We start from the raw sequence: 22,993 nt of genomic DNA on the forward strand, positions 1-22,993 counted from the left end.
TATCCTCCTCTGTGGATGGGGCATGGGCGTGGGTGGTGGTAATAGAGCCGACCTTGCAAAACCCTCATGAGGATCAGGTGATGTGATATATGTGAGTTATCATAGCACCAGACACATAGTGAGCTTCTGGAACTATGATTTCTTAGCGGCTATTTTTGAATAGTTCTTCTTTTGATTAACCAAATTCATTAACTTCCTTCTTATATGGGGAACATTGCCACTTTCTGAGTCTTGGAAGGAGCAGAGCCCACCTCTCTCAGGCAAAGGATTTTTAAAAAGGCAGATACCCACCCTCCCGAGATCCCTTGCAGCCAAAGAGGAAGGGTGTGACCTGTGCTCCACCAATCAGGAACATCTGCCGAGGCTATTCATTTATTCCCTGGGGAAAGGTTGGGTTTGGGAAGCATGCTTGGGGCAGTGGTGACCCTCACAGCAAGGCGGGGTCCCTGGGGGTCAGCTGTGGTAGGGCCACCCCACAGGGTCAGCAGTGCCTCTCTGGTGCGTGGAGTGGTGGCATTGGCGTCCTCACCAGACCTTTCCAATAGATGGTAAGGGCGTCCGCCTGCAGCTTGTCCTCTGTGCCCAGCTCTCCAGCTCTTCTGGTAGGCATGATGAGCCGCCCATATCCCTACATTAACTTCTTTCCTTCCTAAGTCAGCCTGAGTTGGCTTCTTTTACTAAACACCCTTCCTGATTCAGTAATGCAGACAGAAACGGTTCTCAAAGCTCTGGAAGGACTTCAGCTTGAATTCTCTGAAATGATTAACCTCATCAAGATGCCTCTTACCATGACCAAGCCAGAGTAGCAGGCCTAGGTGTTAGGACCCTGCAGTTGGCATTGATAGACACCACCCCCCCACCCCCCCATCAAGAGGCCAAGAAATCTTACGCAGCCAAGACTGTCACCAAGAGCCCTGGAGTGTGTGCTCTGCCCACTACTCAGGCCAGCAGGGTGCTGCCTGCACTTTCCAGGGAAAAAAGGGTGGAGAGGAAGTCGTGGAAAATGTTGGGGGGGGGGTGCGGGGACAGTGGAGAAGCTCTCGGCAGCTCAGTGCTTACAGTACAGGAATCAAATATGAAAATGTCTCGGGCACAGAAGAACGTGGCCGCTATAGCCACCTGTCACCCTGCCTGGAGACAGCTCACTGGAGGAAATGAACCTCAGTTCCAGGAAGCTTTGAAGGTCCTGACAAATTAAAATCAGGCAACCTGATGTCTTCCTGAAGTGGCTCTATATGCACAGCTTCTGAGCCACAACCTGCCATGGCCAGGAGCCACCGTCCTTCCCTTTGAGATGCCAAACCGCTGTGGGAAGCCGGTCCTGGTGAGGGGTGGAGGGGATTGGGTTTATTCATCCACCTCAGGACCAACAATAGCCATTGGAATTACCCGGAAGGCCTGTTAAAATGCAGATTCCAGGGAGGGGGGTGGACAATGGAGTGGCTCAGTCTGTTGAGCATCCAACTCTTGATTTCGGCTCAGGTCATGGCCCCAGGTGATGGGATGAAGCCCTGTGCTGGGTGCCATGTTGAGCACGGACCCTGCTTAAGATTCTCTCTCTCTCTCTCTCTCTCTCTCTCTCTCTCTCTCTGTCCCTTGCCCCCCACTCACTCTCTCTAAAATAAACTTTAAAAAATAGCAGATTGCAGGGCCCTACTTCAGAGTTGCTGATTTGGAAGGTCTTGGGGGAGGCCTAGAGAATTTGCATTCTAGCAAATTCCCAGGTGGTGTTCACACTTTGAGATCTATTGATTTAGGTTGAGTGACTCACAGTTTTTTCATTTATAAAATGGATAAAGTGCACCCCTCCTCACCAGATGGTCCTCAGGGTCAATTACGTTCATGGATGTGAACAGTATAGATCTGAGTGGTTCATGATAATGCTAATGGATGTTTCCAGAGTCAAGCCAGAGTGCCGCTATGCAGTCATAAGGAACATGCTTGTTGGACCCCCGAAATGTGGTTGCACTGCTCGAGGTAGTGGAAGTGTGAAGGTGATCCCCACCACCCCAGCAGCGGCCTTTCCCATGAGACTTCTCACTTTATGCTCAAAACCCTTTGGTTTAGTCCCTTTACTTCACAGAAGAACAAGGTAACTCCAAGACGTGAAGAGACGTCCCACAGGCCACCTGTAAGGGAACACTTGCCGGGGTGCCTGGGCCTCTCCCAACCAGCTCTGCCTCTTCTTGGAATTGACTTCCCACCCTCAGGGGCTGACTGGATGTCATCTTCCTGACGTTTGTGACCCTATGTTCTGGCCAGACTTGTTGGATCAAAGGTTGACCCTTGACCTAAGCTGGTCCAATTAGTACCTCCCTCCTGGGACTGTAGAACTGCTCCTAAGAGACAGTGACCAGAGGCTGCATGTTTGAGAAGGGAGAGGAATAAAGCTCACACACACACACACACACACACACACACACACACAGAAAGCATCAGAGACAAAATCCAGAGTGTGCCAGAGCTTCTGAGTTCCTATTTCCAGTAACTTCTTGGGACCCCACTACCTTCCTAACTCTGGATTCCATGTTATAGCATGGAATAGTTTACTCTCTAGTAAAGCTTTTTTTTTTTTTAATTTTTGTTGTAAGTGAAAGAAAACATATCAAATAACCTTATATAACAAAGATATTACTGAATGTCACTCATGTAACTAAAAAGCCCAGAGGGAGCTCTGGCTTTAGATGGGGGTGGTTTGGTAGCTCATATTACGTGAGCGAAGAATCAGTTTCTCTCTATCTCTCTCTACTGCTTTTTGTGATGAGGAATTATTCTCAGGAACCATAGGTTCCTTTGCAGCTCTAGGTTTTTCTTTGGTGGTAGCAAAATGGCTGCAGTAGTTCCAGACCTCACACCATAACCCAAACTATTTAAAGGAAGAGGGAATCTCTTCCAGTTGGCTGTGTACAAATCCTCGGATTCACTGTCATTGCCAAAACAGGGGCCACGTCCCCATCTCAGAACCTGTTTAACGGGGAGAAAAGATATGATGTCTAGATCAAATCAGGCAGGATTCTCCCTTGGAGCCGGGGCTAGGATTCTACCTTCCCACACTACATGAATGAAGATAGAAGAAAGAATTCCCCAAAAGACAAGCAAGCATTTTGGGGGGAGATAGAAGGCAAGGGAGAGATATTACAAAAACAACCAACACAGTCCCACTATATCTTATAGTCTTAATAGATGCTTCTTTTTACAAATATTTCTTGAGTTAATTTCTAACTTTTAACCATGTAGTCCTAGCTAACAAGTTATATGTCCTCTTTACCCTTTACTTCAACTAATGTATTCTAAATCATTCCTGGGAGTTCCCAGGTTACTCTGCTCAGTTCATTCAAGAAGAGAAAGAAGTCAACTCTCACTCATCAAGAAGACAAAGTCAAATAAAAAATGTTTAATGTTTATTTAAAAAAATTTTTTAATATTTATTTATTTTGAGAAGACAGAGTGGGAGCAGGGGAGGGACACAGAGAGAGGGGGAGACACAGAATCCAAAGCAGGCTCTGGGCTCAGCTGTCAGCACAGAGCCCGACCCAGGAATGGATCTCACGAACTATGAGATCATGACCTGAGCTGAAGTCAGATGCTTAACAGACTAAGCCACCCAGGTGCCCCAAGACAGTCAGATTCAATTAATCTCCCTGTCTCTACAAAAATGTAACAGAAATGTAGTTATTGTGACCAATAATAAGATATAAAGATCTAAAAGAAGGAGTCTCAGTAAAATTATTAGGATCAATTGAAAATATTTTAAATTAAAATCCTACATATTTCATAATGTTTCAATAACTTACAATAATTCATTTCAATCAAAATTTTGTTGCTTGACTGCTACTGAACAAATCTTAGTTTGAGTCATTGTGATTTTTTTAAAGACTTGTTTTACTAGATGTCTTATATTCCTATACTATTCCTATAAATATTTGCAGAGAGGAAAACTTGCAAAATCTTACTCCATGAGACTAGCACATAAAGTTTCAGAACCGTCACAAACACTGAAGCCATAAATAATGCTGTATAATTTGCAGGATGGGTGTAATTGCCCAGGGAGAAAATGCCAGAAACAATAGCCATGGACCCTTTTAGGAAATGCTGAATCACCAATGTGCACGGCGGCAGAGGACAACATTGTGAGAATAACACACTGAAATCTCAGAGTCAAGGAGCAAATTAAAAGCATTGGACTTGTCATGAAGACGTCTTAGCACGCCTTAGCGGGGTGCATCTGTGTCTGCTCAAGAGGAATATGGAACTAAAATTGTGTTGAGACGTGTACAGAAGCCTTTTCAATTTACTTAATTTCAAAATTCCAGCGGTAAGAAAACATTGCAGGGTATCTTGATGGCATTTTTCCCCCATGGTGATATGTGAAATGGTCACTTAACAGCGTCCTGGATTTGACCGTCCCATAACCTAAAAGCTCACATCATGTGCTTCCACGTTACTGTTATTCTAGTTTTGCTAGAAACCTTTTGCCACTACTGTCCATTCTCCAATACCCCATACACGACTTTCTTCTCTGTGCCCCCCCCATATGTACGCATCACAGCCTAAGGAGAGTGAGCCTTAGTAACATTCGCTGGTAAGGATGTTATTTGTGGTTCTATGTGAAAGGTACATACATTTTACAGACAATTTTACAGTAGTACAAATGCAATTATATTGAAACGTTTCCTGTGGTTGAACACCCCATTTCCTCCATGAACCTAAGGTCTGTAAAACAAAACATGGGAACCATGTTCAAACACACTAGCATTTACGGATAACTCACATGCAAATGGAGAACAGTTGAAATAAACAAATGCTTAGTGTTGTCCAATGAACTGTAAACAAGATGCGAATAAACGAGTAGGCACATTTACTTCCTGCTCAGGCATGTTCATCTTCTGCTGTCTCTTCAAATGCCTCCACCCGGATGGGATTCAGCAGCCAAGTCGCCTTCCATCTCTGTTTCTAGAAAATTAAGGCTAGCATTAATGCTAGAACCATGTGAAAGCCTGATCGTGCCTCTTGGCAAATCTTTCTTTTCGTTCATGGCTGATCATTCCATTACGTCATAATTATCATACAGCTATAGCGTAAATACATAGTTATTTCCATCTCTCCATCCAGATGGTCGGTTACACGATAATTACAGTATGTTTGTACTTACTGGGTTTAATTACCAGATAATCAGGAAGAACATGCAAATTGCTAGGTTGTTGTTACACAGTACATTGAACCAAGTAAAACCTGTGTATTGCATAAAAGTAAACAAGCTCGTCCATGGGATTGTGCACTGTAACCTGTGACGGCAAGAAGGCCTGAGGTTTGTTACCGGCCCATTGTGTGGGTTTGCATTACACTTGCTGAGCTTGGATTAATGTCCAGATTATAATGAAATGTAATAGGAGAGACACTCAGGCTGCCACACCCGCCACGGGAACAATAGGGAACTGGCCACAGGAGTGGCCAAATAAGGTGCCTGTTCTTGGCTCTGGAGTCCTACTCTGTTCCAACCAAGTGCATTTCAGAGTCATGTGCAAGCATCTATTCCCAGCCCAACGGTGTACCCTGTGCCCCTGTGTTGGCAGAGAGAGAGAGAGACTGCATACCACCTACCAAGGAAACCTCTGCCAGGAACAAAATGTCACTCCATGTAGAAGCCTCCTTAGAGTTCTCTCGTGTGTCCATTCTGCCACTAGTGCCATTGCTAAGAGTCGCCCCAGGCCACACCAAGGGGAGCTGCCGGGGTCGGTGTCTTCTGATGCCCGTGATCAGATCACTGTCGCATGTTCTGTGATTGGGTCACTGGCACGTTTTTCCACCTTCCCCTTTTGACTTCCACTTGGAATTCCATATTCTAAAGAAGCCAACTTCATCTCCTCCTCTCAGGAGTGAAGCCTATGTCCTTGGCGATCATTATCTGCCTTCACTCTGCCTACAGTGATTGGTTTAGAGTTGAACATATGCTTTAAGGCACTTAGTCCTCTCTTGGAATAGAACATTTTCTGATTCCAGAAACAAGGCATTTTCTCTTCCCTCCTGTATATGATCGAATCTGAAGCCTCAAAACCACAGCAAGGCATCTTGTAATCGTAACAGAGAAGGTGGGTCTTAAATGACATCATTGAGCAACAGGCTCAAGCTCTACCTGAAACCTAATCTATATTTTCCAATTACATGAGTGAATAAACTCTCTTTATTATCTGTGCCACCAAAATTTGGGTTTGTGTCATGTACAAGGAGAAGTATAATAACATATAAAGTTGCCACAGCTTATCTGCCTGGCTTGCCTTAGGAAATCTCATGAATTTTTTCAGGAATCTTCTGACTCACTGCCCAGACATTAGCAGTCTTCATGTTCTGCTATATTGTTTTTTCCCAAGTTTAATGAGACATAATTGACATATAACATTTAGCTTGCAGTGTGCATGGTAATTTGATATATGTACATATTGCAAAATGATGCCATGGTTACAAATATTTTTTCTTGGGATGAGAACTTTTAATGTCTACTGTTTCAGCAACTTTATTTATTATTAATTATAGTCACCATACTGTACATAATATCCCTGGTACTTATTTATCTTAAAACTGGAAGTTTCTACATTGGGACCACTTTCACCTCCCCACTGCCCATCCCCCACCTTTGCCATCACCCATCTGTTCTCTGAATCTATGAGTTCAGGTTTTTTTAAGTGATCACACATAAGCAAGATAATATGTTATTTGTCTTTCTCTGTCTTATTCCACTAAGCCCTGAAGCTTCACCCATGTTGTTGCAAATAGCAAGATTTCCTTCTTTTTATGGTTGAATAATATCCCATTATGCATATATACCGTATTTTCTTTACCCATTCACCTGTCCATGGACGCTTACGTTGTTTCCATAACTTGGCTCTTGTAAATAACGATGCAGTGAACATGCAGGTGCAAATATCTTTCTGAGATAGTGATGTTGTTTCCTTTTGAAATATACCCAGCAGCGCGGAACGGCTGGATCATAGGGTAATTCTATTTTAATTTTTTCAAGAACACCATACTGTTTTGATAGTTGCTGCACTAGTTTATACTTCCGACCAAGGGTTCTCTTTTCTTTACATCCTCCTCAACACTTGTTATCTTTTGTCTTGTCTTTTTGATGACAGCCATTCTAACAGGTGGGAGGTCGTATCTCAGCGTGGATCTGATTGGCCTTTCCTTAATGAGGAGTGGCGTTGAGCACATTTTCATGTACCTGGTGGCCATGTGTATGTCTTTGGAAAAATATCTATTCAGTTCCTCTGTGAATTTTTAAATCCGATTGTTTATTTTTTTGTTGTTGTTGAGTAGTATGAGTTCTTTATATATTTCAGATTTTAACCCCATATCAGATATACGATTTGCAAATATTTCTCCCATCCCAAAGGTTGTCTGATACATCATTTCTCAGGTTTATGCAATGATTGCTTTTCCTGCAGACTTGAGATTGCATTCCAGGCTACCTATGGGAAAGGCAGCCCCATCTTTGGGGAAAGCTTTCTTCATCCATGGATGGGGGCTGGGGGGAGGCCCATGTACCCGAGTCCTGCTCTGCTCTCCATAGAGAAGTCTGGGAGAAGGACCTGCAGGTGGAACATTACATGTGTGACTCAGAGTTACAGGCCATGACAGATAGGAGCCAGAGACACTGTTAGCAAGACCACAGACCACTGACTTATAGAAGCAGAGAGCAAAGGAAAGGCATACCGGCAGAAGTGGGGAGGGGCCTTGGGACAGATATGTGGGTGGCCCCACACTTTTGGGTGAACAGCACACACGGGGTCACTCCTGAACAAGGGGCTTTTATCTCCCTCTGAATCAAGACTTGAAACAGCCAACCAGGCTGGACATTGATTTATCCCCCAAACACTCATTACCTGTCAAGGTATCGAGGGACAGAACTGTCCCAGACGTCAGGTCAAAGACCCATACACCCCATGTGGCCCTTGCGCTAACCCGTCTCGCATCCTCCAAGTGAGGCAAACAATTAAACAGGCAGTTGCCACACAACATGGCAGTCGCCATTCTGGAAGAGGGATGAGATGTCGTGGGTGGACGTAAGGAGACAAACCAGCCAAATTCAGGTTCAGGGACTACTTTCTGCAGGGAATGACATTTGCACGGACACCAGAGGGATGAGAGGGAGGGAAAGTGCTCCAAGCAGAGGTGAGAGCATTTGGCAGGGAGGAGGACACAGACTTCTGGGGTGGGGGGGCTCAGGGGGGCATGGAGCAGGAGACGGGCAGTGGGAGGGGCGTGATGGGAAGCACAGCCCCCGCTGGGCAGGGAGCTCCCGGTTCATCTCAAGGGTGGTCCCTAACAGGAGGGACATGATCAGATCTGCCTTTCAGCGGGCCCTCGCCCACATTTTGTCTTGAATGTATCTTTAAGCTACTTTTCCAAGGTCTTCTGGGGGCCCCAGAAGGAGAAAGGGGACAGCACCGATAAAGCTCCAAACATACGTTCCTTATGAAATCCACATGCAGCAGAAGTGGAGCCCGACCCAAGGGTTTCAGATGCACGTGCAGTTGAGCCACCAGCCCCTTTGCACAGCTGTGTGGTGCTCCAGATGCCATTGGAACAGTTTCAATAAATCTTTTAGACTCTGTTTTTCCTCGAAGTAGGAAGCCTTGTCATCGGCATGTGAGTAGCTTGCAAAGCAGCATTTTCCAGACTCTATTCATGAGGCTTGATGAAGCTCACAGTCCCACCAAACGCCCTGCTCCATCCCGGCCAGGATGGCTGTGACCTATGAGGGTACATCGGTAGCCTCTTTCTTCCTCTTCCAACACTAAAGCATGAGAGGGACATTAGCCCTGGATCCTGTCAGAATCAGAAAAGAAGACCGGACGTTGGGGCACCAGGGTGGCTCAGTTGGTTGAGCATCCGAGTTCGGCTCAGGTCATGATCTCATGGTTCATGAGTTTGAGCCCCACATCTGGCTCTGTGCTGACAGTACAGAGTCTGCTTGGGATTCTCTGTCTTCCTCTATCTCTGCCCCTCCCCCACTCCCTCTCTCTCTCGCTCTCTCTCTCTCTTTCTCTCTTTCTCAAAAATAAATAAAAAGCATTTTTAAAAAAAGTCTGCACCTTGCGTGTGGGCCCTGAGGTCTTCTGGACCAAGACAGATGACGAAGAAGGACAGGAAGTGGATTTTCATTGCCATGAGTCAGCCTCTGTGACATTTCTATTGTTTAAATACGACTAGGCATCATTATCAGAGGTGGAGGAGCAGATGATTAGCAAGAATAACAATGTAGAGCAGCACTGGACAATAGTGGCTATCAGTCAGCCGTTTAGAAGGAGCCAGATTCAGAGCTAAGTATCTTACATAAATCATCTCACTTTATCCTCACGATAACCTTGTGAGTTAGCTAATATCATTGTTCCTATTTTATGGATGTGAAAACTGAGGCCCAGAGAGGTAAACAGCAGCTGATGCTGTTGGGAGGATTTGAACTCAGGCCATCTCACTGGAATGTCCACGATATGCTTGGCCCAGGGGAAATCCATTCCTAATGAACTAGTAGGAAGCCGGTCCCAAGCCCCCCTGGGCCGTAGCTCCCGTGCTGCCCAGCACAGGACAGAAATCTGCCTGCTTCCCCAAGCATATCTCCCTGGTGAACTCCCCTGTTGGAACCACAGGGCTGAGCCAAGAGAGGTCCAATCACCTGGGCCAAGTTTTCATTAAAATGTGTGCGTGTTTGGGGGGCTTAATGATTATTTTCAGTCCTGGTTCCTGCTTATTTGGTTTGGGCTTTGCACGATTAATTAGGAGCCTAAATTAATGAGAAGGGAAACACGTGTCCAGCTGGTCCTCCCAGATGTTCCTGGAAACAAACTCTCCAATTTGCACAGCATGACAGTGTAAACATGACTTGGGGATCTCGCTCCGAGCTGGTTCAGTATCCAGCACTCCTGGCGGTGAGGAATGGGTCCTGCCTGGAGGGTGCGCTTTCCCAGGTCTGAAATAACGTCTCCCCTGTGCTGGCTGATGCCATTCTCAGTGGTTCTGTAGCAGCGTGGCCATAGTCCCACTTCCTCGCCTGAGTCCCGGGAAGAAGGAAGTCTCGACTCAGAGCAAGAGATGGGAACAAAGGAAATGAGGAATGAAAACGCCACTCCTCATAAAGACGGAGGACAAAAAGTTCTCCAAATGTCAGCGGTGATGTCACTTCCACTGGCGTCCAGGGATACAGAAGTCCAGTTTTCCTTTCCATCCTATCCTGTCTCCCTTTTATCCTTAGGATGAGAACAGACCGATGTCTCCATTCCAGTTACATCCAATTTGGGATGGTGACTGAATGACAGTAAATCAGAATCCATTAGGATCATCTGGTATATGGTGTGAAATGCCATCGGGGGACCCTCCCCATCTGTGACCTCCACTTTCAGGAAAAATACCACCAATATTGAAGTGGAAAATGCTAGGAAGTTCACCAAAGGTCCGGGGGCTTTACGCTGTCTCTCTTTCAATGTGTTGGGGACCTATTCTGTGCAGGTTCGAGGCCCTGGGGCTGTGAAATGAACAAGGATGGCCATCCTGAAAGAGCTTGTGGTCTGCCTGTGCCTCCTTCATCAGTCACAAACCTGACCAAAGATACTGACACATTCCAGAAGCTTCCTTGGGTAGACACATAACCTGAATATTATTCAGCCTTACAAATTCATTTGGGAAAGGCAAATTACCATCACAGCGAGATGGCCTATGTACCTGTAAGAATGATACCCCTAAGAGGTAAGGCTTTACCTAAAATGTAAATTCTCTTTACTTAAATAAGGAATGAAATTCTGATGCATCCTACAAGACAGATGAACCTTGAAGACATCATGCTAAAGGAAAGGAGTCAGACACAAAAAGACAAATATTGTAGGAGGGATCTACAGTAGTCAAATTCGTAGAGACAGAAAATAGTCCCTGGAGGGAGCCGAGCCTGGGGAGTCAGTGTTTATTGGGCACAGAGCTTCCATTTGGGAAGATAAAAAAGTTCTAGAGATGGATAATGGTGATGGTGGCACCCATTGCAAGTGTACTCAATATCGCTGGACTGTATACTTACAAACAGCGAAAATGGTAAATTTTCTGTGCGCTTTACCACAATAAGAAAAAAGAAAGAAGATCTGTTAGGTGTCACTGGACACAGTTGCTGGACGGATGGGCAGGTTGCAAGCACCCCCTATAAGCAATCTCCCACTCTACATCCCTGCTGCACGCCCCTTATTCAAGTCAGACCATCTCGGATTTACAAAGCGTCCGTTCAACAACTATTAAGGACACATTCCCGACACTGCTGTAGGTGCTGGGAACGTGGAGGTAATCAGACAGAGAAGGTCCTGCTCTCAGAGGCTTACACTCTAGTGTAAGTCCGCCAACAAGCAAGGAAATTGCAAACCCCGCCCCCAACCTGCTCCACCCTGGCCCTATTTATATTTCCCCTTTTAAGTATGTATCACTTTTTTGTCCTGTTTAAAGTTAACTTAAAATATTTTTTAAATGTTTTTTATTTATTTTTGAGAGACAGAGAAGACAGCATGAGCAGGGGAGGGTCAGAGAAAGAGGGAGACACAGAATCTGAAGACAGGCTCCAGGCTCTGAGCGAGCTGTCAGCACAGAGCCTGATGCAGGGCTCGAACCCAGGAACTGTGAGATCACGAACTGAGTCAAAGTCTGACGCTTAACCAACTGAGCCACCCAGGCACCCCTAAAGTTAACTTTTATCACATCTAACATAATACCTGTGTTACTAATTTACCCAATGTGCCTTCATTTGTCCACTAGAATATAAGCCCTCTTATAATGATTTTGTGTAAACCTGAGCCCAGATAGAATAGTACCTGGAACATAATAATTGCCCATAATGCATAAAATAAATAAAAGTCAACAAAAATATTAAAAGGATAATTTTTGATTGTCAAAAATATTTTGTTATTTTTTTTTAAGATTTTAGTTTTAAGCAATCTCTACACCCAACACGGGGCTCAAACCCACAATTCTAAGGTCTAGAGTTGTACGCTCCACCCACTGAGCCAGCCTCAGGCATCCCTGTCAAAAATACTTTAAAGATAGTTATTTTTCAGTTATGTTTAAACGGACATAAGCCTCAGCATTTTAACCATTTTTAAGTGTATGTTTCAGTGGCATTAAATACATTCACCTTTTTGTACAACCGTCACCACCCTCCATCTCCAGAACTTTCCACTGTCCCAAACGGAAACTCAGAGCACGCAGATTATAACTGCCCACTGCCCCTCTTCCTTCAGCCCCAGTAACCACTGTTCTAGGTTCTACTTCTATGAATTCAACTAGTCTAGCTACGTCGGGTAAATGACATCATATAATATTTGTCTTTTTGTGACTGGCTTTTTTCATTTAGCATAATGTCTTCCACCCATACCTTAGTGTGTATCAGAAAGACTGAGTAATATTCTATGGTATGTCTATACCATATTTTGTTTATCCCTTTATCTGTTGATGAATATTTGGGTTACTTCCACCTGTGGGCTGTTGTGAGTAATGCTGCTATGAACATAAGTGTACAAATACCTCTTTGAGGTTCCCCTTTCAATTCTTTTGGGTGTATGCCCAAAAGCGGAATTGCTGGATTACATGGCAACTCTGCTTAATTTTGGGGAACCGCCCTAATGCTTTCCACAGAGGCTATACCGTTTTACATCCCCACTGGTAATGCACTAGGGTTCCAATTCTAGGGTTCCAATTTCTCTGGGTCATCACTAACACGTGTTACTTTCTGCTTTTTCAAAAATAGCCATCCTAATGGGTGTGGGGTGAAACCTCACTATGGTTTTGATTTGCATCTCATGATAAATAGTGATGTTGAATACCTTTCCATGAGCTTCTCAACCATTTGTATACCTTCTTTGGAGAAACTGCTATTTGAGTCCTTTGCCTATTTTCAAACTTGGTTTTATGGTTTTGGTATTGAATTGTAGGAATTCTCTATATATTCTGGATATGACTCCCTTCACAAATGTATGTTTTGCAAATGTTTTTCTCTGATTTTGTTCATTGCCATTTCTCTCTGTTGATACTATTGTCTGGTGCACAAAAACTTTTAATTTTGATGAATCCCAATGTATCTATCTTTTCTTTTGCTGTCTGTGCTTTTGATATCATATCAAAGAAATCATTGCCAAATCCAATGTGTCCTTATGCTTTTTCTCTGTGCTTTCTTCTAAGAGTTTTATACTTTTGGCTTTTACATTGAAGTTTTTTATCAATTTTGGAATAATTTTTGGGTCAGGTCTAAAGGAAGAGTCCAATCACATTCTTTTACTGGTGGATATCCAGTTTTCCCAGCACTGTTTGTTGAAACAATTGTCTCATTCCCATGAAAGAGTTTTGGCACCCTTACAGAAAATCATTTGATCAAACATTTGAGGGTTTTTCTGGACTCTATTCTTTTTCTTCGGTCTCTATGTCTGTCTTTATGCCCATGCCACACTGTTTCATTTACTGTAGCTTTGAAGGAAGTTCTGAAATGAGAAGTTAATACCTCCAACTTTGTTCTTTTTCAAGATATGTTGGCTATTCATAGTTGCTTGGTATTCCATATGAATTTTAGGATGGAATTTTCTGTTTCTGCAAGAGCATAGTTGGGATTTTGATACCAGTATAATCAAATCTGGAGACTGCTTTGGGTAGTATTAATATCTTAACCATATTAGTCATTCTGTCCACAAACACCGGATGCTTTCTTTTGATTGATTTATTGATTTTTTAATTTGTGGGGGAAGAAAGAAAAAGAGAGAAGAAGGGAGAGAGAGAGCACGAGTAGCAGAGCGGCAGAGAGAAAGGAGGACAGAGGATCTGAAGCAGGCTCAGATGCTTAACTAAGTGAGCCGCCCATGTGCTCCTCTTCTCTTGATTTAGGTCCTTAATTTTTTTCAACAACGTTTTCAGGGTACACATCTTTCACTTCCATGGCCAAATTTATTTAAATATTTCCTTATCTTTGATGATATTATAAATGGAATTGTTTTCATGATTTCCTTTTCAGATTTTTCATTATTAGCATATAGTGAAGAAACTGAATTTTGTGGGTTGGTCTCGGATCCTACAACTTTGCTGAATTCATTGATTAGTTCTAACAAGGTATTTATGGGATTTTTTTGGTTTTTTATATATATATATATATATATATATATATGTATAAAAGATCAGGGTATCTGTAAGCTGATATTATTTTCTTTCTTTCTTTTCGATTGGGTATCTTTTTTTTTCCTTTGTCTTGCCTAATTGCTCTGGCTAGAACTTTCAGTACTGCTTTGAAAAGAAGCGGCAAAAGAGGGGATCCTTCTTTTGTTCCTGATTTAGAGGAAACGCTTTAAGTCTCTCACCATTTAGTATGATGTTTGTTGTGGGTTTTTTATATATGACCTTTATTGTATTGAGGTAGTTTCCTTTTGTTCCTAATTTGTTGAGTGTTTTTTGTCATGAATGAGTGCTGGTTGCGTCAAATGCTTTTTCTGCGTTGGTTGAGATGATTATGTGCTGTTTTGTTTTTTTCTGTATTCTGTTAACGTGATGTATTACATTGATTGATATATCAATGATAATCATCTGTTGAACTATACTTGCATTCCAGGAATAAATCCCTCTTGGTCATGGTGTATAATCCTTTTGATACACTGCTGAGTTCCATTTGTTAGTATTTTTTGAAAACTTCTGCATCAATATTCATAAGGAATATTAATCTGAAGTATTCTTTTCTTGTACTGTCTTTGTCTTTGATAGAAGGTTAATGCTGGCCTCATTGAATGAATTAAAGTGTTCTTGCCTCTGTATTTTTGCAAGAGTTTAAGAAGGATTGGTGTTAATTCATGTCTTAGTGTTGGATAGAAAAGACGACTGAGTTACTTGGTCCAGGGATTTCCTTTGTTGGGATGTTTTTGATTACTGATTCAATCTCCTCATTAGTTATAGATCTACCCATATTTTGTATTTCTTCACAGTTCAGGCTTGCAGGATTGTATGTTTTTAGGAATTTTTGCATTTCATGTATGTTAGGTAATTTGTCAGCTTATAATTCATCATCCTTTCTTACAGTCTTTTTATTTACCCCCATAAAGTCAATAGTAATATGCTCACTTTCATTTCTTATTTTAGTAATTTGAGTCTTTCCCCTTTTTACACAGTCAACCTAGCAAAAATTTTCTCAATTTTGTTTTCAAAAACAAACTTTTGGTTTAATTGATATTCTCTATTTTCTGATATTTGTATAAGCACCTAGTCCACCGTAGGTTGCTGTTTGCATGGAATAATTTTTCCATCATTTCACTGTATCCTAGTTATGTCTTTAGATCTAAAATGAGTCTCTTGTAGACAGCTTCTAGTTGTATCATGTTTTTGTATCCACTCTGCCCACCTATGCCTTTTGATTAGGAAGATTAATCCATTTACATTTAAGATAATTACTGGGGCACCTGGGTGGCTCAGTTGGTTGGGCGTCTGACTCTTGATTTCAGCTCAGGTCATGGCCCCAGGGTCATGGGATTAAGCCCCACATCAGGCTCTGTGCTGAGTGTGGGGTCTGCCTGAGATTCTCCCTCCCTCTTTGTCTTTCTCTCACCCTCTGCCCCACTCCTCCACTTGTGCTTTCTCTCTCTCTCTCTCAAAATAAAAAATAAAAATAAAGCAATTACTGATAAAAAAAAAAGAGACTTTTATCATTTTGTTATTTGCTTTCTGTGTCTTATTAGCTTTTTCATTCATTTCCTTTGTTACTGTCTTCATTGTGTTTAGTTGACTTTTTGTAGTGGCACATTTTGATTCTTTTTAAATTTCCTTTTATGTATATTTTATAGATTTTTCTTTGTGGTTATCATGGAGATTACATATCACATCCTAGAGTTATAACAACCTATTTTGTGTTAATATCAACTTAATTTCAATGGCATACAAAAACTCTACTCCTTTACAGCTTCCTCCCTGCTTCATTTTATATTACTAATGTCACACACAAGTTACATCTTTATGTATTGTGTACCATTAACATAGATTTTTTAATGCCTTTGTCTTTTAAATCTATAAAAAGTGAAAAGTAGAATTACAAACCATAATTACAATAATACTGGTTTTATGTTTGCTCGTGCATTTGCTTTGCCCAGAGACCCGTTATGTCATCATACGGTATGGCTTTGAGGCTAGCATCCTTTTATTTCAACCTGAAGGATTCCCATTAGAATATCTTTTCGTGCAGGTCTATAAGCAATGACCCCTCTGTCTTTTGTTTACCTGGGAATGTCTTAATCTCTCCTTCATTTTTAAAGAACAAATTTACCATCTACAGAAGTGTTTTTTAACAGGTTTTTTTGTTTTTCCAATCAGCACATTGAATGTAACATCCCATAGCCGTCTGCTGAGTAATTGACTGATAATCTTTGAAAGATCCCTTGTACATGATGAGTTGCTTTTCTCTTGTTGTTTCTAAAATTCACTCTTTTTCTTTCAACAGTTTGATCATGTGTCTAGGTATGTATCTCTTTGAGTTTACCTTACTTGGGGTTCATTGAGCTTTTTCAAATTGTTTTACATTTATTTTCTTAAACTTGGGAATTTTTCAGCCACTATTTCTTCTTTATCTCTATCTTCACCTTCTGGAGCTCCCATAATGCATATGTTGGCCCAGTTCATGAGCTCATAGGCTCTATTCACTTCTATTACATCTTTTTTTCTTTCTGCTCCTCAAACTCAATAATTTTAAATGTCTTATGTTCAAGCTTGCCTATTCTTTCTGCTTCCTGCTTGAGTATGCTATTCAACCCTTTTGTAAATTTTTCAATCAGCTATTATGATTTTCAGCTCCAAAATTTCCATTTGGTTCATTTTTATAATTTCTTCTTTTTATTCATATCCTGACTTGATTCATACATATATCATTTTCCTAATTTTCTTTAATATTTGTCTTTGTTTTTCTTTAGCTCTTTGAGAATATTTAAGATAGTTCATTTAAAGTCTTTGTCTAGTAAACCTGATGTCTTTGGGGTCTATTTCTACTACTTTACCACCTTTGAATGGACCATGTTTTCCCTTTCTTTGTCTGCCTTGTCATTTTGTTGTTGTTGGAAATTTGTTATTTAAAAAAATGTTTGTTATTTTTTGAGAGAGGGAGAGAGCATGAGGAAAAGAAGGGGTGGGGGGGCAGGGGACAGAAGATCTGAAGTGGGCTCTATGCTGACAGCAGATAGCCTGATATGGGGCTCAAACTCACGAACTATAAGATCATGACCTGAGCCAAAATCAGATGTTCAATCGACTGAGCCACAGAGGTCCCCCCAAAATTGGCCATTTTTAAAAGAAGCCTTCTCTCCCTGTCTTTGCAGACTAGGTATGAGAGGGAAGTCTTTCACTAATTAGCTAGGCATTTTCTGAGCTTAAGGAGAAAGTTTAAGGTCTTCTCAGATCTTTTCTGAGCATGAGTCTTTCCTGGACTTCTGTGCCTATTTTGAAATAGGTCTGTATACAGACCTGCCTTTAAATGTTTTAATTTGCCATAGAGTCTCTCCCCAACTTCTCCTGGAGGTCTTAGATGGTCTGTTATATGTCTCTTCCCATGATTTCTTGCTCCAAATGTCCTGAGCCTTAGTCTCCCTGCGAATTTTCCAAGTACCATCCATTGCTTCTTCCCACCTGAGATTCATGTTAGGTGCAACAAAGTTGTTTAGGCTGTCCCTAGACAGGTGAGAATGGTGCCAATGAGGGCTGCTCTGTTGTCTCCAATCTGAGGGAGGAATTGGGAACCGGGCTGCTGATTTCTCCAGACCACGACCACGCTGCTCTGGGGAAGGGGTAGAACAATGGCAAGCAAAAAAAATGCCACAAACTTTTCTAAATGTTTTGCATGCATGCGTCTTTTTTCTTAATTGGGTACTACTTTGATTACTGTGGATCTTTGACTATTTTCCAGAGCTCCTATAAGGTTACTTTAGCAAGTTTGCGGTTGTGTGTTTTTTGTTTTTGTTTTGTTTTTAATGTCTCCATGGGGAACAAGGTTTGGAGCTTCCTGGTCTGCTTTTTTGCCTATGCCAGTTTCACTAAAAAACTCTTGTGAATCAGTCTTGGCTAAAAAAAATCACAGACGTCTCAGGAAGACACAGTGTAGAAAGATGAGACTACATGAGTTTATTTGAACTTGGGCCCCAATAAGACATCTACTAAAGTGAATTTTAGCACCAAACTGAAAGCAAAGGGGAGCAGGGATAAGACTCTGGAGGGATTGGTCTGTCCCAGCAATTGTTGGCTAGATGGACCATAGAAACATTTTTTTAATGTTTTATTTATTTTTGAGAGAAAGAGAGAGAGAGAATGTGAGCAGGGGAGGGTCAGAGAGAGAGGAAGACATGGAATCCAAAGACAGGCTCCAGGCTCTGAGCTGTAGCACAGAGCCCTATGCGGGGCTTGAACCCACGAACCACGAGATCATGACCTGAGCCTAAGCCGGACAGCCAACCGACTGAACCACCCAGGTGCCCCAAAACATTTAAAAAATAGTCTTATTGAGGAAAAATTGACTTGCAATAAATTGCACACCTAAGTGTACAATCTGATAATTCTGACACATGTTTATACCTATGAAAGCAACACCCCAATCAAGAAAACAAGCATCTTTACATACTAAAGTTTCCTCCTGGTCCTTTGAAATTCCTTCTATCTTTTTTTCCCACCTCCCAATGCCCACCATCCCCAGGCAACCACGAATCTGCTTTCTCTCACAATAGACTCACATTTTCCAGAATGTCCCATTGATGGAATCATACAGTATATATTGTTTCTCTCTTCCTCCACTCAGCACAACGATTTTGCCATTCCTCTATGTTGCAGCATATATCAATAATCATCCCTCTTTCTTGATTTTTTTAAAATCTATATATTTGTTGATAGGTAGTTGGGTGGTATCTGGTTTTGAACTATTATAAATAAAGCTGCAATGAACATCTTAGTACAAGTTTTTGTGGAAATATAACCTTTCATTTCTCTTGGGCAAATAGGAGTGGACTAACTATGCCATATAATGGGCATTCAATTAACTTTTTAAGAAACTGCCAAATTGTTGTACAAAGTACTTATACCATTTTCTATTCCCACAACAGTGAAAGGGAGTTGATTTAATTCCTCTAAATCCTCAGTAACATTTTATATGTTCAGTCTTTAAAAAATGTTTATGTATTTTTGAGAGACAGAGAGCAAGTGGGAAAGGAGCAGAGAGAGAGGCGGACACAGAATCCAAAGAAGGCTCCGAGCTCTGAGCTGTCAACACAGAGCCTGATGCAGGGCTTGAACTCACAAACCATAAGATCATGACCTGAGCCGAAGTCAGACGCTCAACCAACTGAGCCATCCAGGCGCCCTGTCAATCTTTTTAATTTTAGCTATTTTCATAGGTGTGCAATGGCATCTCATTGTGCTTTTCACTTGCATTCCCAGATGATTAGTGATGTTGGACACCTCCTCATGTGCTCAATTGGCTTTCACGTAATCTTCTTTGGGTCCACTCAAATCTTTAAGCCATTATTTACTGGATTGTTTGCTTTTGTTTTCTTTTTTTTTTTAATTTATTTTTGAGAGAGAGAAAGAGCCAGAGCAAGGGAAGAGAAGAGAGAGGGGGACAGAGGATCTGAAGCAGGTTATGTGCTAAAGGCAGAGTGCCTGATGTGGGAATCAAACTCACAATCCACGAGATTATGACCTGAGCCAAAGTCAGATGCTTAACTGAGTGAGTCTCCCAGGAACCCCACTTTTGTCTTCTTATTATTGAGTTTTGAGAGTGTGAGTGTGTGAGTATGTGCCTATGTATATGTGCATACTCTGGATAAAAATCTTTATCAGGTAAATAATTTCTAAATATTTTCTCCCATCATATCTTACATTCTCTTAACATTGTCTTCTGAAGAGCAAAAGTTTTAAATCTGATGAAATCCTGTTTGCTATTTTATGGATAACATTTTTGGTGTCATATCTAAGAAGACTTTGACTAACTTAAAATCAAAAGATTTAACTTAATTTTTCTAGATGTTTTATAGATTTACATTTTACATATAGATCTAAATTCATTTTGAGTTAAATTTCTCAAAGGACTTCTTTCTTAAATGTTTATTTATTTTTTTTTTTGATAGAAGGAGAGTGTGAGCAGGGGGGCAACCAAGAGAGGGGAATATAGGATCCAAAGTGGGCTCTGTGCTGACAGGAGGGAGCCTGATGTGGGGTTTGAACTCATGAACCGTGAGATCATAACCTGAGCCGAAGTCAGATGCTTAACCAACTGAGCCATCCAGGCACCCCTTGAGTTAAATTTTTTAATAGGTTGTAAAGAATAGATCACAGTTCTTTTTTTTTTCTTTTTTGCATAGGGTGGTTCAATGGTTCTATCACCACTTATTAAAAAGACTATGCTTTCTCAACCCAACTGCCTTTGCACCTTTGTACTCTCTAATCTGCTGCATTCACCTATTTGTCTATCTCACACCAAAACCACTTCTTTTGATTACTTACCTAAAAAAAAAAAAAAAAAAAAAAAAAGCTTATTTATTTTGAGAGAGAATTAGCATGAGCAGGGGAGGGGCAGAGAGAGAGAATCCTAAACAGGCTCCACACTGTCAGCATAGAGCCCAACACAGGGCTCAAACCCACAAACTGAGATCATGACCTGAGCTGAAATCAAGAGTCAGATGCTCAACAGACTGAGCTACCAAGACTTCCCTTGATTACTGTATCTTTTTAAAGAAGTCTTGCAATCAGGTACTGTCAGTCCTTTGTTCTTTGGCACTGTTGTTTTGGCTATTGTAGGTCCTTTGCACTTCCATATGAATTTGAAAACTACCTTGTCATTTTGTTTTGCTTTGTTTTGTTTCACAAAGTGAAAACCTTCTGGAGTTTTGATTGGGATTGCATTAAACCTCTATCTAGAGATCTATAAATCAACTTGAAATGAAGAATATTGAGACTTCTGACCCATGAACATGGTATATCTCTCCATTTACTTAGATCTTGTAAATTTCTTACAGCAATGCTTTATAGTTTTCCGTATACAGGTCTTTTATCATACTAAAGCATATTAAACAGGGGATTGGTGTGGTCTTCTATAATTTCTAATGCAGGAATACAGGGTTGGAAGAAAATGAGAGTGGGAACATAGAGACCAATTGGAGACTATATCATAGTCTAGACAGATCAGGATAGTGGCTTGGACCAGGATGATAGCAGTGGTGATGGACAAAAGAGCTAATGTGAAATTAATTAGGTTGAATCATAAGGAATGACCACTTTTTGTAGGTCAAAGAACCTATTGGCGACTTCATATGGTTCAGCCTAATATTTCAGAGATTAGTCAGAACTCGGGATTTGCTGGCCAATTAGATGCAGAGAATCAATGTAAGGGAAGAATCAAGAGTGCTAATCGTGGGGCACCTGGGTGTCTCAGTCGGTTAAGCATCCGACTTCGGCTCAAGTCATGATCTTGTGGTTCATGGGTTCGAGCCCTGTATTGGGCTCTGTGCTGACAGCTAGTTCAGAGCTTGGAGCCTGTTTTTGTATTCCGTATCGCCCTCTCTCTGACTCTACCCTGCTGGTGCTTTCTCTCTCTGTCTCTCAAAAAAAAAAAAAAGAGAGAGAGAGAGAGAGAGAGAGAGAGAGAGAGAGAAAGAGCTATTTGGGCACTTAACTCCAACAAATGAGCAGACAATGATGCCATGTCCTCAAAGTGTGATGACTTCAGGGTTCAGGGGCAACCGTTCAGCCCCATTCTCTCGGACTTTCTTTTTAGTCCCGATTCTTTCTTTCTTTCTCTCCATCATCTTTAGCTTTGGGGGGAATACAATTATCACAGGGCTATATGTTTACTTTTAAACATGTGTTTTTTCCCACCTGGCTCCCTGTCTGACATTTTAATGACTTCTGCTGGCTTAGCTTGTCATGGGCACGGCCTACAAAAAGAACATATTTTCTGTGCGCGGTTTGAGGTTCGTGCATACTCCCTTGATTTTAATGCCATAGCAACACGCCCCTAGCTTTTTATTTCTCTGAGCCCGGCCCTCATCTGGAAGGGTTCTGGGCCACATTTTCAGGCAATTTGGTGCTGATCATCATGAGGCTCCCGCGTTTATGAAGGGAAGGCTCAGAACGCATGCTTGAGTTTATACTCAAATTACTATCCTAAATGACTCCATGGGGGGTTTCTTTTAGGGGTCACTGAGAGCCAGAGTGGAATGTTTTTCTTCTTCACTTTATCCCAGACCTTGGGGCACAAGGACTGTAAATGCAGGTAATGTGTTTTATAGCTAGATTCTCTAGGTTCATTTTTCCACCTCTCTCTCCTCCCCCCGTGATAGCCATGGAACTCCACAGAGCCAGCTGGAGACCTCCTTTGTCCTTCCCTGTTTCTACAAAGGCTGAGATTTGGGTGGCTGCATAACACAACAGGGTACATTTGAGGAGCAGGACGCTTCCCGTCTGTGGCTCGCCCAGACATGTGTGATTACCCTCAAGCTCAATAGAGAGGTCCATCTTGGGGAAAAAAGTGCATATCAGATAGTAAGCTCCCCATCACTGGAGGTGTTCAAGAAGTGCACAGACACCTGCTTGACAAAGGCATTCTAACTGATGATTTACGCATCTGACAAGTTGAACTGTAAACCTTTAAGTGTCCTTACAACACAGCCTTTTTTAGACTAAGATACCCCCCTCATCGTTTCAATAGATATTTATTGAACACCTACTGTGGGGCTGGGAATTGTACCCTGAGAATACAGCCCATGAACAAGGGGGACATGGGCCCTGCCCTTAAGGAGCTTCCTGTCTAATAACAGTGACTGTAAATAATTTACAATGAGGTGATGAAAAGAACCCGTGTCAGGTATGAGGTCAGGGTCCTTGCTGTCCTTTGACAGGGTTATCTCAAAGACGCTTCCTGACTTTAGAAAACCAAATTCCACTTTACAAATTATGAAATGCAGGCTCAAAAGGGTTGCATACATCC

Source organism: Suricata suricatta, chromosome 16, assembly GCF_006229205.1.
Source record: "Suricata suricatta isolate VVHF042 chromosome 16, meerkat_22Aug2017_6uvM2_HiC, whole genome shotgun sequence".
Classification (NCBI taxonomy): domain Eukaryota; kingdom Metazoa; phylum Chordata; class Mammalia; order Carnivora; family Herpestidae; genus Suricata; species Suricata suricatta.